Source organism: Drosophila sulfurigaster, chromosome 3, assembly GCF_023558435.1.
Source record: "Drosophila sulfurigaster albostrigata strain 15112-1811.04 chromosome 3, ASM2355843v2, whole genome shotgun sequence".
NCBI lineage: Eukaryota > Metazoa > Arthropoda > Insecta > Diptera > Drosophilidae > Drosophila > Drosophila sulfurigaster.
Window position 1 is genome coordinate 45163223 of NC_084883.1, and position 6049 is coordinate 45169271.

Consider the following 6049-nt stretch of genomic DNA (forward strand, 5'->3'; position numbering starts at 1 on the left):
GAGCTTTAAAAAATATTTTAGTTTCCCATACAAAAAAAATTGAAGGCATTTGTTTGATAAATGCGGCACTCAACGCATCTTCGTCATATTCAAAGGCACATACAAACACACACTCAAACATACACACACATAGAGATATACCAAATGTGGAACAAGTAAGCGAATGTGTGTTTTGACAACTGTTTGGTGGAGGCTCGTAGGAAGTTGCCTTAAGTAGTTGCTCGAGCCAAAATGTAAGGCTCCAAATGCCTTTTGAGAAAGCGAATTTGCAGACAAATAAATCAAGCCACCTATTTTCAAAGAGTGTCCATTGTGTGTCCTGCCAGGGCTTTAGCCTGGGTCTCTCTCCGTGGTCATTGGGGTGCCGACAACAACAACAACAACAACGACGACGACGACGACGGCGACGAGTACCTAAAAATGGCAAAAGCCGGTTCACAGATTGAGAGGATCGCAGTGATGCTGTTGTTGCTTTTGTTGTTGTCGGTGTTGTTGTACAATGCAATTGTTAACAAGCAAAGTTATGCGAAGCAAGCAGCAAGCAGCAGCAGCATCAAGAGGAGAACGCTGCACAAACAGGCAACATCAAAGGGCAGTGCCAACAGAGCCTTTTTAAATCTAGTGAAGATGCTGCTGCTGCTGCTGCTGGAGAGATGGAGATGCGAGTATTGCCAAGATGTTGGAGAAAAGAGCGAGGTCATCGAGCTGCTGCTGCTGTGGCTGTTTGCCCAGGGGCTGAGCAGGGCCTTAAATCTTAGCGAGGCCGAAAAACATGACAAAGGATGTGCAGGAAGGCACACAAGGAAGGCGAAAAACGGAGGCGATTGCAGCCAAAGCGAACGTGTAGTTGGAAGGTGTTTAACAAACAGCAAAACAAACAATTGTAAAACAGGCGAACGACAACAGCGAACGACAACAACGAACGACACACAAAACTGAAAATGAGGCGTGGCATTGGCATTGCCCCACGCCCACGCCCCCCAGAAGCCCCCGGGGGCATGTGGCAACGGGCAACGATATCAGGGAGTGACCCGACTCTCCATTTTTTCGGGTGCGGGCACCAAAAACGTTTTTGGGGCTGCATTTTTTTTATTCGTTCTTTTTATTTTATCAGCGATAAAAGATCAAGACACCGTCGAGCTGGGAGTGAAGAGGCAAGCAGACAACGAGAGTAAGCCACTAAAATAAATACGAAGCGCATTTTTATGCGGAAACACACACAAATTGAAATTCAATGCGAAACAAAAGTTGGCAACGCGTTTTGCGACGTGGCTTAAATTGCCTTTTGCAAATAAATATAAAAAAAAGACAGCAGTGTGAGAAAGAACAACAACAACAACAAGAAGTACAACAAATGCAACCGAAAAAGGCGCTTTCAAAATAACTGACCAACCAACTCGACACGCCCTCTGCCCCTTAAGAAAGAAAGAGCGCCTGGGTCAGTGATAATTCGATGCAGACGAAAAACGAAAAGGCAGAAGAAGAAGAAACGAACGGCGCTCGGGGCGTGTTCCTGATTGCAGCTTGTTAACAAGTGTTGGCAGTTTAATTGACTGTGGCAACAACTGTTGAGGCCCTCAGATTGTGTGCCACGCACATCCTTTTTTTTGTGTTTGCGCCAAGCTAAAGCAAAACCAAACCAAACCAATCAGCTGTCAACGTTTGCCAAGTGTCCCAGTTAGGAAGACGCACGCACTTCCTGCTTGCAACTTGCAACTGCATCGATCGCCTGCTCAATGAATCGTGATCATGCCGAGAGAGCTGGCGATTAATTTGAGCAAAAGGTATTTTTATTAGGCCAACAACGATTAAGCCTAGAAAGAGAGAGCTACGCTTGTTAATCCTTCACACACTTGCAAAACAAGTTGTAGTCTCTCTCAGTCTATCTCCCCATTTAATAATAAATGGTGCAACATGATGACGCAGGAAGTCGCTCGATGTCGATGTCGATGCCGGCAACCAACAAGAAATCTTTCTCTCTCTCTCTCTCTGCAACCCTGAACTAACTGTGTTATAAATGATCTTATTAGCTTTTTTGAAACAAGACATTCTGAAGATCATTATTCAAGAGGCACGCAACGAGAGAGCACAACTGGAGGATTGCGTGTGCAACGGCAGCAATTAATCATCGCACACCTAACGCAGCAGCAGCCAACACAGCATCTCCAGCAGCAGCAGCAGCAACCACAGCATCTCCAACAGCAGCAGCAGCAGGAGATGCATATTTGAAAATTTGCAAATCATAAGGCCAGTGTTGGTCCGACGGCTTTGGACGGGTTGAACTGGCGATCGATCTTTGGGGGGCCGCCTGCTGCACTTCACTTCACTTCACTTGCTTAGTCAGCGCTGCCCAAAAAAAACAAGTAAGAAAGCTACAGTCGAGTGTACTCGACTGTGAGATACCCGCTACCCATTTTGAATAAAAGAAACATATTTTGCGGTATTTTCTCAAAATATACCAAATATACTGTAAAAATACTAAAAATATACCAAATGATATATTTGGTATATCGACATAGTACCGCATTCAAAATATACCATAGACGACACAATATACCAGATTGTCAGCTAAAGCAACACAGACCCCTAGTAAGTAGGCGTTTTTGCCCATACAAAAGTATTTCTTTAATTACTTCGACAATTTTTATCTGATCGCAACCAAATTTTCAGGAATCATAACTACTATAGTAAATATTGTATATACCAAAATTCGCAACTCTAGCTTTAAAATTACGCTTGTTATTCGATTTTTTTGATTTGCGGGGGCGGAAGTGGGCGTGGCAAAAATTTGAAACAAACTTGATCTGCGTGCAAACATAACAAATGCTGTCGAAAAAAAATTATAGCTCTATCTCTTATAGTCTCTGAGATCCAGTGTTTCATACGGACAGACGGACAGACGGACAGACACACAGACGGACAGACGGACATGCCTAGATCGTCTCGGCTGTTGACGCTGATCAAGAATATATATACTTTATAGGGTCGGAGATGCCTCCTTCTACCTGTTACATACATTTCCTGCCGGCACAAAGTTATAATACCCTTCTACCCTATGGGTAGCGGGTATAAAAATTATACAAGTGCGAAAGCTACTGGCGAGAGTACTCGACTATGAAATACCTGTCAAACATTTTTTGAGAAATAAACATAATGTAGCAAAAATGGATGATAGCAGAACATTAAAAATTAATATTAACATTATAGTCATATATAGTACTAAGAATGTTAAATAACAGAAAATATGAATGTTAAATAACCGATGTTAGCATTATTTATGTTAGCAGAACATTAACATTAAAATTAACGTTATAATCAAGTACTATGAATGTTAAATAACAGAAAATATGAATATTTAAAAATAATGCTGAAACTAAATTGTTTTTGTTTTTTAATACAAGACAAGACTTCTATATTTACAATAGAATTTTTTGAGGAAAAAATGCAGAACATTAACATGTGATAAGGACTAACATTCTAGTCAAATACTAAGAACGAAATTAAAAAACTTATATATTTGCAAAAATGTTTTTCAAGAACTTCAAAAACTTAAATTCTGATCTAATCATTTTTCTTATCGGCCAATCGTATGTACACTTTCAGAATTTGCATGTATGGCATTTGAGTGCATGAAGGAATGGCTTGACTTTACTCAGCAAGTTTTATGTCAATAGATTTTACATCGATCTAGGATCTTACATATATATAAATATAAAGACAGAAAGATGGATGGATGGAAAATACTATACTATTTAGTAAATACAATAAACTGACTATGAATGCTGATCAAGAGTATACAAACATACATTATAAGCGCACAAATAAAAATTTTCTGATCTTCACAATTCAAATATTTGCAATAGAATTTTCACCTAATGTATGTACATAAAGTGATCATACCCTTCAACCCTCTGTGTAATCGGTATAGCAGAAGAAAACGCCCCCAGCCAAAACGATGCAACCTCAGCGCTGAACTTGGAGCTGAAGCTGAAGCTGGACTTGGAGCTGGAGCTGGAGCTGGAGCTTGTTCGATTTGCCTCTGATCGCTGATTGCATTCCATGATATCAAGAGGCAACGATTGCTGCTCCTTGCGCGCCTGGGAACACAGCGTGTTCCCGCTTTTGCTTTGCGGCGCTTTGTACGTGACACTCGTTTGCCAAAGCGTTCTCCCCTCTCTTCGCTACCTCCCTCTCTCGCAAAATCCAACTCTGAATCCAACTCCAGCTGCGTTCCCTTAATAATTAATTAATGTAATTGGCCTGTCGTTGTTGCGGCGATAATGATCTCATCAAGATGTGTGTTTCAGATTTCGAATTCAATTTTGAATTGCGCTCGCAAACGCTTTACTCCCCCTTCACTCTTTCTCCTTCTTCCCTCTCAAACAGCTGCTCGTAATGAAATGGCTTTTTTTGGGCACTCACCTGGACGCCAGATTTGCAGCGCTGATTTGCGTGCACTTCCAACATGCTCAGATACAACTGCAGTTAAATCACAAGTCTAATAAGACAGAGTCAGCAATGCACAATTTAAATCTTTTCATTTCACCACAAAATGCATTAATTGACACGCTCACAAAAAAATGTTGCACTACACGCAATGATTAATCCAGTGTGTGCACGCTGTCAGCCGCAGGATCATCATGTTGACTGTTAAGCGACTGTGTGTGACGTAACAGCATTCACAACATAACAGTGATTGTTAACAGGTAAAAGTTATCGTTATCGAAGTAGGGGAAATTTTTGAGACATTTGCAAATGCATATGTTTGTCATTATTGTGTTCAACTTTAATCTAAGTTATTATTGTATTGCACTACACAAATGAAGTGCAAGTAGAGCGAAACAATGCGAGCTCGTCATTAGCAACAATGACGTCACAGTAAAAATTGCATACGCCACTTAACAGCACCTTGTAACAGCCAGTGCTGCCAATTTGGATTTTTTCCCGTCAAAACTGGCTTTTTTTGAAGGCTAAATGCGGGAAAAATTTGTGAATTGCGGGAATTGTGAAAAGCGGGAATTCTAGCTTTTTTAGAAATTCTGTTGGCTTTTTCGCAACTTTTTTTGTGTTGTTAACACAAAAGTACAAAAAGTACAAAATATGGAAAAGTGGCAGATTTACGATCGTCACTTATAAAAAATCCAGAAAATGCGTTGGCGTATCGATTGTTTTCTCGAAATACGCTAATTTCATCACTCGCTTAGTGTTTCCATTTCAATTTGATCAAGTGGGCCAACATCAACAACACAAACAAATTTTGATCTTTAAAGATTCTGGTGAAAACCGGAGATTTTTTGAGTTGGCGACTGTGGCCATCCAAATATTGTGTTTGCCCTGGTCATACGCGATTTCTGGCTATTTGCCAGGTTAACCAATTTAAGGAATGCATTCTAAGCATAAGTTAAAGTATTAATTTCAAGCAAAAGATATACTCTATTCATTTTTATTGTAATATAGAGAATCGGATTGTGACGGATGGGAAAATGCTGCGTCGACTATAAAGTGCCTATAAAATATCTACAGATGATAGGCACTAATATGTCATACGCAAATGAGACAGACTAAGGAGATAACGATTAAATAATGCAAATCTTTATCTTTCAAACAAAAATAAACTTAATAAATTGTTATTTTTGAAGACATTTTTTCTCTTTTTTTTATATACATTTGTTTTTAGCTTTTTTTTTGGATTTTTTAATAATTTGTTTGAGCTTTTTTCTCCATTCATTCCGTCAAAAACAGCTTTATTTGCTGGTCAAAAGTTGGCAGCACTGGTAACAGCACAAAGTTATCGTTGCATAGCTATCGAAGTTGGGGATATGTTAATAAGTTCGTCGCCGCCAAATTTGTGAATAATGAGCAATTTTCGTGTGTGAAAAATTTTATTTTTTTTTTAAGTGTTGTGTTGTAAGTGAGTGAACGCGCGGGGTCGGAAGGTGTGCACCGTGTAGCCGCGTTACATTTTCACCTGATTAGCCGAAATCGAGCTAAAATTAGTGAGTATGTCGTTTTTAACGCGAGTGAAATCGCCGCTTGACCAAAGTGAATG